Source organism: Galeopterus variegatus, unplaced genomic scaffold, assembly GCF_000696425.1.
Source record: "Galeopterus variegatus unplaced genomic scaffold, G_variegatus-3.0.2 Scaffold4082, whole genome shotgun sequence".
NCBI lineage: Eukaryota > Metazoa > Chordata > Mammalia > Dermoptera > Cynocephalidae > Galeopterus > Galeopterus variegatus.
In genome coordinates, this window is record NW_007730193.1 from 153,841 (window position 1) to 166,466 (window position 12,626).

Consider the following 12,626-nt stretch of genomic DNA (forward strand, 5'->3'; position numbering starts at 1 on the left):
GGGGGGGGGGGGGGGGGGGGGGGGGGTGGGGGGGTGGCACATCTACAGTTAGCTAGAAATGCCCTAAAGAAGAGATGGGAAGATGTCGCGCAGCTGGGGCTTACCGATCCAGGTGTCTGGGCACACACCATTTCCCCTCTCTTCGCTTATAATCACTGAGCTGCTGACATATTGTTTTGCTCAATGGACACCCCCAGGTTTACAATCGGGCTGCCGCCAACCTAACCCTCTGGTCTTCTCTCTGGTCTCCTGTGCTTTTTCTTGCTTCTCTCCTGTGCCCACCACAAGAGCAGGCATCTGGGAAAATCACTTCCTCTTTTCAAACCTCAGTTTCCCCATCTGTAAGAGGGAGGATAATGACACCTCTTGGGATTATTTTTGGGACTGAATGAGTTAACATGGGAAGGTGCTGAGCCCTTTGTGGATGTTGACTGAATGAGAGAATGAATAAACAAATGAACACACACTAGAAAGTCTGGTGCCAGACCTGGTTACAAAACAGTCTCTTTGGATGTGGGCTGTTATGACTCACTGTCTTGGGGCTTGAGCACCTCTGGAGGAGCTGATACAGCGACTGTTTCTGAAACTACAAAATCGAGGTGGCAGTGACCCTGGCAAGGGGCAGCCTCCCACGAGTATCATTTTGAAGCAGGCTACAGCCTCATCTGCCCGGAGGCAGAGATGGAGGAGTGAGTGTCAGCAGAGGCCCTGAATAGAGAGATGCCCACCCTGGGGCAGCCATTCTCTTCTGAATGCTGCTCCTCGGGATGCAGGCTCCCAGGAACAGGGCAATTGATTTTTGCAACGCAGACACAAAGGCCCAAGCAACGTGGGACCTGGAGAGACACTGTGACAGTCAATCAATTCCAGGAATGGTGTTGGCCTGTGTCCTTTTCAAAGAAGGCAGCCCATCAGTTGGCTTGGTACCCCTTCGTGGATTCTGAAAACCTAGGCACTAAAAAATGCTCCCCTTGTCAATGAATTGAGCCACAAATTCAGTTGTTGCAGAATCACCCGTAAAACAAATGTCAGGTCAACCTAAAATCCTGGGACTATGGGAGATAAGTGAAAGACATGGAGATGGAAGAAGGAAACTAATATTTAGTATGCACCTACCCTGTGCAAGGCATCTTTAGACATGATTTCATTTCGTTCTCACAATAACTAGGCAAGGCGGGTACAACGAACTCCCGAGATGAATGATAGAACAGAGGCATGGAAAGGCTGGGTAGCAGGCCCAGGAAGGGGCAGAGCCTGGGCTTGAACCAGCACTGTCCGATCTCGAGAATGGTGTGTTTCCCACACTACTGCTTCCCACACCCCTGCACAGCCTGTGAACATGGAAAGGTAATACAAGGAGGGTGGTCCTGGGCTACACTGAGTTCTCTTGGGGCCAGGACTGGACTGAGCTGGGGTGGTGCCTGCTTTTATTGAAACATTTGTTCACACGTGAGTAGAGGAGAGGGTGCATGTGGGAAAAGGGAACTGTTATGGGTACCTGTAACAGGAACTCAGAATGTGACCTTATTTGGAAATAGAGTCTTTATAGAGGTAATCAAGTTAAAATGCAGTCATTAGGGAGGGCGCTAAGTCAACATGACTGGTGTTGTTATAAAAGGGGAAATTTGGAGACACAGGCTGCCATGCACAGAGGAAATGAGGCAAAATGACACAGGGAGAATGCTGGGTGAAAGTGGTGGCTGCAGTGGTGCATCTACAAGCCAAGGGACGCCAAAGATTGCCTGCGACTGCCAGAAGCCTGGAATAGATTCTCCCTCACAGCCACAGAAGGAACCAGCCCTGCTACCACCTTGACTTCTGGCCTCCAGAACTGTGAGACAATACGTTTCTGGTATTCTAAGCCATCCAGTTCATGATACTTTGCATGACTGCCTTAAGAAACTAACATAGAGACCATGATGGTGGCCTCAGTTTCCCCTCTACTGTTGGAACAATTCACCTCTGTTCCCAGTTTGGATAGGCCACTTCCTCATCAAAACCAAAGCCCTGCAGGGAGGGCTCAAAAACCCAGCGCTCTGTTTTGCCCAAAGAACAGATTCACACTCCGTATGGATTAGAGACTCAGCAGGCTCTGCGCAGGTTGGCTGTAAAGACAAGAGAGGAATCACGGAGAAAGGGTGCAGGCTCACTCCCACCCCTGTCCCACCCCCAGGATTACTAAAAAATTATTTAAAATCTGCAATCTTAATTAATTGATTGCCTATTAATATTCAAGTATCTGCATTTATTTTTCTCTGTGGTAATGGTCACAGGTTAAGAAGTGGGCAAATACTGCTATGTTCTAATATTAAACGGCACGACAGTATTGTCGCAAACCTCAGATTAGTCACTGAAATTCACCCTCTTCATGACTGTCATTTAAGTGTCTGGACAAAATCAGAGTGATAACCACCCTCCCCACTTCAGCTCATCTGAAGACTATGAGGTGTTCTGGTTTTCTGTAATATTGTTTCCAACAACTTCAACCTTTTTAGGGGAAGAAGCAGAGATTAATAAGCCACATGAAAACACTAATTTCCATATATTAGAGATAATGAAATATGTTAATGGCTTAAACAAAGCTAATCTACAAGATTAAAAATATAGAAGGCAATTTTAAGGGCAGAGACTCCACACTGAGGTTTTGGCAGCTGATTAAAAATCCTTTGCTTCCCTGTGCTTTAGGAAAGTGGCTGAAGGCCCTATAGCTACTTGGACAGAATGCCTCTTGTCATGGACTGGATGTATGCATCCACCCCAAAATTTCTATGCTGAAATCTTAACCCCCAATGAGATGGTATGGGGGGGTGCTTTGGGAGGTAATTAGGTCATGATGGTGGAGTCCTCATGATAAGATTAGTGTCCTTATAGAAGAGACCCCAGACAGCTCTTTAGCTCTCTTTCCGCCCTGTGAGCATGTGAGGATATGAGTACTCCAGAACTGTGACAAATAAATTTTGTTTGTAAGGCACCCAGTCTATGGCACTTTGTTATAGCAGCCCTAATAGACTGATACCTCTAGCATCAGAAATCTTGGGGGGAGGCATCCCATTCTCACTGCTCAGAGCTGTGTGACCTTGAGCCAGTGACTCAGCCTGCGGCCCCAATTCCTCCTCTGCCTAGCTCTCCAAAGAGTGATGAGGCTAAATTGAGATGTGTTCAAGTGCTTTGCCAACTGTAAAGTGCTTCGCCAATGCTGGGAAGTGCAAGGCCCAGGGGATTTGCACAGATTGAGCAGTGCAAACCTTCTGAGATAAACAACCATTAAGCACAGCTAACTTGTATGTTGAGTTTTTCCTCCTGTAGCTTCCTAAAATACTTTAAAAGAGAAAATCTACAAGTCTCAGGATGAGGCTTGGCAGCCAACCCCCGCCTACATCACAGGTAAAAGAGCCTTTGAGCCCTTTGTTCCTAAACCCCAGGCCACTGCTGTCCCTATTGGGGACGAGACCTTGTTAAGGTGGTTAATGCAGCCCTCCCCTTCAATACAGCAGTGACAATTCAGAGGCTGAGGCAGCAAAACCACACGTAGCAGCAGTTCCCAGCAAACAAGTGAGCAGGCTGGTGCTGACCTGTTCGGCCACGGACAAAATCCCTCCTGAATATAGTCATCTTTGCTCTAGCCTTTGCACAGAGGGCTGGGAAAGCCTATCCCTGTGGGTCCCCCAGCTTCCAGTGATGCCCATTTACTGTGGGGCACACACAAGTAATGGAGAGGGTGGAAGCCACAGTACATGCATCTCTGTAAGGGTCCCCCCCAACGTGTGGATGTAGAGTTTCAACTTCAATTTCCTGACAGCTCCAGGGAGTACTGTGCTCCTCTTCCACCCCTCAAGATTGGGAGATGCCCCTGCTGTTCCTGCCCAAGGTGCAGGTTCTGTGGGCTCCTGCTGGTGCCTGGTGACCCGCCTCTCAGCCTGCAATCAGGACCAACCTCCCACCCTTACCCTGCCACTGTCAGCTTCAAACCAGCTTCTCAGTGACGTCCCATCGGGTCCCTCCTCCAAAGGTTTTCTAACACCAGCTGGTGTTGTGTGCAGAGGGGCTGTTATTGACCAGCCATTGCGACCTTGTAAAATGGAATAGAACTGCTCAGCGCTGCTGGTCTCCAAGAGTCGGGTCTGCTCTCCTGTGAGAGCAGGTGAACCCAGCCTTCTTACGAGTGTGGTGCAATGTGTGTCTTCCTCCCTCTGCTGGCTCTCTTTCTCCTTGGATTTTATGCTTTTCGAGCTGTGTGTTAATCTCACATTTGGCTTAATGTGATGTGCTGCTGTTTCTAGTTCAGTCCTCTGTTTTTTGGTTTTGGGGAAGTGGGTGGAGGTGGATACAGGTGGAACAGAACAGGTTCAGTGTTAATGACAGCTGGCTCCTTTGGGGTTGGTGTCCCTCCCTGGCACTCTCCTACACAATGGGTGTGGAGGTAAAGCAAATATCCCATCATCAGCACAGACATGATGAAACTAACTGCTAAGAGACACTACTAACTCTTTCTTTTGTAAGAAAAGTATGAGCATATTACTGCTTTATGTAACTGGACTCAACTATTTTCTTTAGTCTCTGTTGGCTATTTCTGGGTTGAGCTGTGTCATTTTCAAGTGCACATTATATACTCCAGAGGCAGAGCTCCATTGTAGTAAATGAAAATTCTCTACTGCTAGGGTGAACCAGAGAAAACAGTCCCCAATTAAAATCAAATTGTGTGTGGCTACATGACATTTCCGAGGTTTAATTATGTGGGAAAGAGAAATCGAGGCAGTCTCTTCATCTCTAAACCAGTTCTTAAAATATTCCACCCCTGCCCTATCCACTGCTAATTTGGGTCTTAATAAGAAAGGGGCAAGGAAGGGCTGAGGGAGTGTGGGTGGAGGCAGACAGCTCTTCAAAACAGGGCAGCAACAAAAGAAGATCCTGAGGGTCTGGGTGGCAGCTGCAGTGAACAGCTCCTAGAAGTGGGACGAGAAGAGGCGGACCAGCCTGAGAACAGCATGTGACTGTGGAGGGGCGAGTGAGGGAGGCAGGAGCTCCAGCTGCTTCCCCAGCAAGGGAGGGCCAGGCCGACCGGCTCTTCCTCCTGCTTGTCTATCTCAGCCAAGGGCATTAACTGTGAGGCAGCATGGAGTTCTGCAGCAAGACAGGCTGAGGGTCAAGGTCTGGCTTTGACCCTTACTGCTCTCTGTGAGATCCTGGACAAGTTCTTAGCTCTTCTCAGCCTGTTTTCTCTTATGCAACATGATGATACTAGTACCTTCCTGGTAGTGCTGAGAGTTAAAAACTGTTCAGAACATTGTTAGTATTCACTGAGTGTCAGCAAATATTACTATTAACCCAGAATTCTGAAGCTAATCTTCAACTCATTCCTCTTTCTCCCCGCCATTTGTAAGTAATCACTGAGTCCTAGAACTTCTACCTTCTACATTTCTCTCAAGTCTGTCAACTTCTTTCCATCTCTTTCCTCTCTCCACTCTACCCCCTCTCTCTTACCTCAGGCCACCTCCCTGGCTCACTGGGACCTCTAGGGAGGTCTCTTTGCTGGCGAGAGGTGGAGAGGACTGTTCAAATGTTGCCATTGGTGGCAGCAACAAGCAGTGTGGGTGAAAAGGACTAGAGGTGGGGAAGGAGTTAGTACACCATGAGCCTAAACGAGGGTGGTAGGCAAGTGAGTGGGGAAGGAGGAGAGGAATGAGACACTGCAGGGATAGGACAAACCAACAGAGCTCAGTGACCACACAAGGTTTTGGGAGAGAGGAAGAGGAAAGACCCAAGCTGCTTCTGCAGCCAGCGATGCCAGGATCAGAATTGGGAAAGCCTGAGGAGCAGGCTGGGAGGAAGATAATGAACTCGTGGTATGTTGTGGGGTTCAAAACAGGGATGTGAGCAAAAGTGCTTTGACAAAGAAATTGCTATACAATAGAAGTTATTACTTTTTGACATTTAGATAATAACATGATAATCTTGTGAATGATAATTCTGGCAACAATACATGCTTTAGGTATTGATAACTATCGGGCACATTCTGTTAGGAACCAAAGAGAATAATTCATCTGTCCAAAGCAGCAAATGTATAATCCAGAAACTGAATGCAGGTTTCTCATCCAGCCCTACCACACATTTGTTCAATCCCTTTTAACCTACATAAGAGGAACTCTTACTGCACATGTGCTCTGTCTTTCTGCTGACTGCCTGCCTCTCACTTCCTGTGGTGGCTAGGAGGATAGGCCCTGAATTTGCATCCTGGCTTTGCCACTTCATAGCTGGGTGACCTTAGGCAAGTTGCTTAGACTGTGTCTCAATTTCCTCATTTCTAAAGTAGGTATAGTAGTAGTCCCTAACTCGAAGGATTGTGGTAAGGAATAAATAACACATGTGAAGTGCTTTTAAAATAATGCACGGCACACAGCATGCCTGCAGGAGCCTCCTAATGCTCTCCCTGTCCTGCCATTGGCCCTCTGTAGTCTATTCTCAACACACCAGCCACAGGCAGCCTTTTGAAACCTGAGTAGAGCATGTCATTCTTCTGCTCAGAACCTCCAACATGCCCCTTTCCCTCAGAGTGGCCTACAAGCCCCCACCCCAGTAACCCTCTGTTATCCTCTCCTGCCACATCTCACTCCACACACACTGGCCTCCTCCCTGGCTGTGAACACATCAGCTCCTACACAGGGCCTTTGCAGTGGCTGTAGCCAATACCTGGAAGGCACATCCTAGAGAGTGTTATAGGGAACTCCTTACCTCCCTCAAATCTCTGCCCAAATGTTACCAAACTGTAACCAGTCGCCTGGGCCTGTCCATCCCTTACCAGCTCTGATATCTTCACAGCACGTGTCTCTATCTGACGCATTACACATAATTCACTTGTTTCCTGCGTTTATTGTGGATTGTCTCTCTCCTTCCCACAAGAATGCAAGCTCCACGAAGGCAGGGCTTTTTTTAAATGTTTTCCTTGACGCATCTTAAACACTTAGAACAGAGGCTATACACAGTAGGTACTCAATAAATGTTAGTTGAACTAAATATATGCTTGTTTTTAATAGTCAAGGGAGTCTCCAAGTTGTTCATCTGTCCTTTGAAACTCAGAAAGCACCTGCCAGCAGATACCACCTCCCCATGGTAGTCAGGCCATCTGTGTGGACAGACACGCTCACATTTCACTCCTAGTCTCCCAGCTCCTCCACCTGGAATTGTCTTTTCTGTTCATCTTTGTAAATCTATGTCTCTTATTTTGAAGGTGCAGATTTCTAAATCCCAAGTATTCTACATGGGGACTCATCTTACTAGAATCAGAACAATCTTTCTGAATATAACCAGTGGGTATTTATGAATAATAACCAGAAACTCAAAAACTTAGTAGCCTTTTCCTATACTGTTATCTCTGCACCAATACTGACTGATGATTTGCTTATTTTATTGATGGTTGATTTAATCATAATGTCAACCATGATAATAAATAATAAAAAATTCTTACCTCATCAACAGACAAGCTGATCTATTTTGCTAATCACCGCTTTCACCACCTTTGTGATATGCTAAGAGCTTTTCAGTTAAACAAATGGCCCATTAGATAAGAACAGAAGTGTTAAGAAAGTATAATTTATTAGATTTCTGACTGTGTAACTGGTTTGAGAACTCTACATGGACCTAATTAAAACATTGGACCAAAAAGTGTATGGGCAGTAATTTAATGATTTAGCCTATGTGGCATCTGTCATATATAATACAATAATACTTCATTATCTCTGCCCTCTGTGATGAAGGTTCTAGGATATCTCCCCCTCCATGATGTGGGTGTTCTGCGTTATAAGAAAGATGCAGTATACAACACAGGGGACAAGTTCTCAACTGTAGCACAACTGAACACACAGATTGTGATATTTTATAATGGAAATTTACTGTTTGAATAGCCACAAGTGCCTAAAGCCATAATTCTGCAATAATTACCATAACTTTGGGAACTTTCTGCATCATCACTAAGAAAACAGAATTCAAAATTACCAAACAAAATTATCTTGAAAACCTAGTTTCTTCTGAGCCAATTTACTCTTTTCTAAGCCTGCCTGCTGATAAAAGGTGGCACATATATTGTCATAACAATAATATGGTTGGCCTCATCAAATTACTTGGTGTTCTGCAAGAAATAAAAATCTCTCAATTCAACATATCTAAGCCCCTTTATATTACATCTCAGAAACCATTCCATTAAAAATAAAGTAAAACCTAGAAAAACAGTCACTAGTTTACTGAACATGTAACTGACTCACCAAATTGTTCCTAGTATTCCCTTTCTCTTTTAAATGAAGGCCCACAAAAGAAGGGACTCCTTGCACATTCAGGGACAAACCACTGTCGCAACACACTCATTTGGTGCGAGTATGAGTCACCAATGTCTCAAAAAACCCTTTTTTAAGGTCTATTTTTATCAATTTGAGAATGGATTTTGGAAACCCTTTAATCCCCAAATTTCTATGACACTTTATTTTCAATAAGGTCCATTTACTTATCACTCAGCCTTTTTCCTTTCTTCAGTCAAGGCCACCTAACCATCCCCTACTGTGTCACTGCATAAAGCCTGAAACTAAAGGGCTCAAATTTCTGACCCACTAGTTTTGTACATTCAAACCAAATGTGCTCCTGCTCCCAGCTTGTGTACATGTTGTCCTCTCTGCCTGGAAAATTCCCTCTCCACCCTAACTCCCTGTGCTTGACTAACCCTTGCTTATCCCTTAGGAGTTTGGACTTCATTCTCCCCAGGCAGCCCTCCCAGACCCCCAATTCAGAGCAGGCTGTCACCCTTTATCAGGCCCTGCCACACCATACTGTGCTTCCCAAATCCATAGGACCTACACTTTATACTGCAATTACCCATGTATCCGTCTGCATCTCCCTAAACTGTAACTCTGAAGACAAGGAGCACATCCATCTTGTTCACTATTGTATCCCCAATGTCTAGCAAATTGCCTACTCATAATGGGTGCTTAATAAATATTTAAAGAATGAACACATGAATAATTTGACAGTAAGTAAACTGTAAAGTATTTTTATTAATGCCTTATAATAGGATCCTCAAGTTCCAAGTAAAATACTTAAGAGAATAATATCTAATGAAGTATTTTTAATCTGAGATAATTACAAAGTCAATCAGAATATACCCACTCTTAATGTAAGCCAAGCTTGTGCTTTTCACTTAATGGAGTTGGCTAAATAGAAGCTCAAATAAGTGCTTGTTAATTATACTAATTAACAAATGGTTGCATTAAAATATATGAGCTATGTAGAACCTAGTTAAAGTCTGAGGTTACTATGTGCATGTAGTTAGCACATAGTAAGTAAATACAAAAATGAGACACTCTATCCTACTACCACCTAAGAATCTATTGGTGGATCTCCCAGATGTATGAAGAAAGCCAAAAGAAGATGTCTTAAGATTTTATCCTCTATTTTATTTCATGAAGAAGTTTATTTGCCCAACATGTTATCAGCCACATTTATTTCAACAATCCTGGAATTCATATTTCAGTTCAAAAGTGACTTTCTGAGATAAACCTTTCCTGAATTCCCTGACCAGGTCAAATCCTAATATCCTTTCCTAGAACCACTAGACTTTTACATTTTGGGAGGGTAATTAATCTATCAAATTCCTCCAGAACTCTACAACTCAAGCTCTGCGAGGACAGAAACTATCTCCAATTTTGCTCCCAGGGCCTGGTACAGAGCCTTATTAACAAATAGTGAGTTCTGAAAAAGAGATCTGATAGGTAAGTGATCACACAAGCCACTTTTCCCTTAGGTCATTTGTTGAGTCCAACAATCTCTAACTTCCTTTATGATGGCTTTGAAAGGTGATAGGAACAGAAATCAGATCACACAAGGCAGGAAGTCTAACAAGAGATGCTTCTTACAATAAAGTGAAATCCAAAGGCTATTCAGTGAGAATAAATTGGAAACGAACCATCCCTTGTGAGGAATTTAAGTCTGGGATTAACCTGGGTATTCTAGAGAACTTCAAGCCATGATCTTGATTCACCTAACCATTATGGTGGTATACCAGGCACTTGGCAAAAGCAAAAAACAAGTTCTTGTACTATTCATCCAAATAATTTTTCAAGTATCATGACCAGCAACATAGCCAAAGATAATCAGGCACGTAAGGAAACATAACACCATGAGCATAAACCTTCAGAGATAATAGATAACAAAAACAGACCTGTAAAAATTATCAGTGTTAGTCTATCAGAGAGTATAATATACTTGGAAGTTAGGAAATATACCTCTATACTTCTTCATGACGGAAATTAGAATGTATTTTGAGCCAAAAGACAATGAAAATATTACATACCAAAATTTGTGGTAAATGGTGCTTCCACTTCAAAAAACAGCTTGGCAGTTCTCCAGAAAATTAAATATGTTACCATAGGACTCAGCAATTCCACTCCTCGGTATACTTCCAAGAGAACTAAAAGCATATGTTCACACAAATGTTCATGGCAGCATTCTTAATAGCAAACAAAAGTGTAAATAACCCAAATGTCCATCAACCGATGAATGGATTAACAAAATGTGCTATATCCATACAATGGAATATTATTCAGCCATCCCATAAAAAGGAATGAAGTATTTATACATACTGCAACATGGATGAACCTCTAAAACAAAAGTGAAAGAAGTCAGACACAAAAAGCCACATATTATGTGATTCCATTTATATGAAATATCCCAAGTAGGCAAATTCGTGGAGACAAACAGTAAATTAGTGGTTGTCGGGGCCTTGGAGGAGGGGGGAGTGCAGAGTGGCTGCTAACAGGTATGGCCTGTCTTTTTGTGGTGATGAAAATGTTCTGGAATTAGATAGTGTTGATGGCTGTGCAAGCTTTTGAATATACTATAAACCACTGAATTGCACACTTTAAAAGAGTAAATCTCACAGTATGTGAGTTATATTTCAATTTTTAAAACTACGTAGAATGCAGCCATGTAAAAAAAAAAATCTATAGCCTTACATGGCTATATTAAATTATTATTACTAGTTTGCTAGTAGAATACTCTCTAGTTTACTTACTATTCTTACTAATAAAGATATGCTTGAAAATATCTACAAGAAACATTAACCTACAAAAAGATATGTAGCAGATTTTAAAAGAACATCTAGAATTCTAGAAATGAAAAATACAAAAAAACCTAATGGGACTGATATAAGAGGTGCTCAGTTTCCCTGGGCTTGGGTTTCAGGACATGCCTCTGGGTTTCTAGCTACTCCCTGAGGTCTGAGGCCTCCTCCTCTGGAGGAAAGTTACTCTTACCAGGTAGACCTATTTTCAGCAGCAACACAGAGAAGATGAGACCACAAGGGGCTGTCTTATGCAAATCCAGTGGCTGGGCATGTTCAATAGAGCACAGAATATTCTTGAATATGGCTGGTGCATGTGATAGGATCTGACCAACAAACATGCTCCAGGAAGGGACTGACTGAGCATGTGCAAGACTAAATGTTACATAACATGGAACCACCCCTTAATTGAATATTCATTAGATAGAGAAACTATAAAAGCCGAATCCCCTCCAAAGGTGGAGTTGTCCCTCACTTTCCTGGAGGCAAACTGGCTGAGATATGTATATTTTATTTTGTATCTACTTTCAGCAAGCGGCTGTTCATTCTCTTGAGACAGCCTGCACTTTGTACTGAACTTTTTAAGTATGTTTTTCTTGCTTTTGTGTTAGGCTTGATGTCTGTACTGACCTTACTTTTGTGTTAAACTTGGTGTGGGCCCTGATGTCTCTGGAGCATGCCACACTCACTCTGTGGAACCTGTAATTTCCTATTATATTAAACTTGTTCTCACTTTCTACTATGAGTCTGCCCTTTAATTCTTTCCTGTGGCGGAGTCAAGAACCTGGGAAGATGATTGGGTGGGTTGAGGCCGACTATTGGGCCACCTGGACCATGTCTCCAACATCAGGATGATTTAAAAACAGATTAGATGCAGCTGAAGAAAGAAGTGATAAATTAGAAGGTAGGTTGTAAAACAATTACCCTTATTCATGTAATAAGCATGTTGACATATTCTGTGTTGAAGTGTCATGTCTGCAACTTACCTTCAAATGGTTCAGCAAAACATGCATCTGTTTACGTAATGTGTAGTAATGTGTATGTACTCATAGACATAAACATGTTTAGCAAGAGAGGAAGATAAAGCAAACATGGAAAAATGTTAACAATTGGTGGATCTAGACAAAGGTCTTATGGATGTTTAATGAACAACTGTACACTCTTGGCTTCCAAACAGTGTTTTGTTCCTACCTCAGTGGTGGCTTCTCAGCTTCCTTCAGTGGTTCTTCACTTTCTCTCCATTGTCACATTCACCTCTTTGGAGATCTCATCCCGTCTCACAGCTTTAAACAACAACCAAATAACTAACTCCCAGCCTCCATTCCAATCTAGGCCCTGTCTCAAACTCAACTGCCATATCCAGGTGCTTACTTGACATCTCTACTTGGTTATCTAATAGATAACTGAAATTTAGCAAATACAAAAATGAACACCTCAAAATTTTCTCTACCTGTAACCTTCCTCATCTTGTTGATGGCAACTTCATCTTGAATTTCAGTTGCTCATTCTAATACCTTGGATTTGTCCT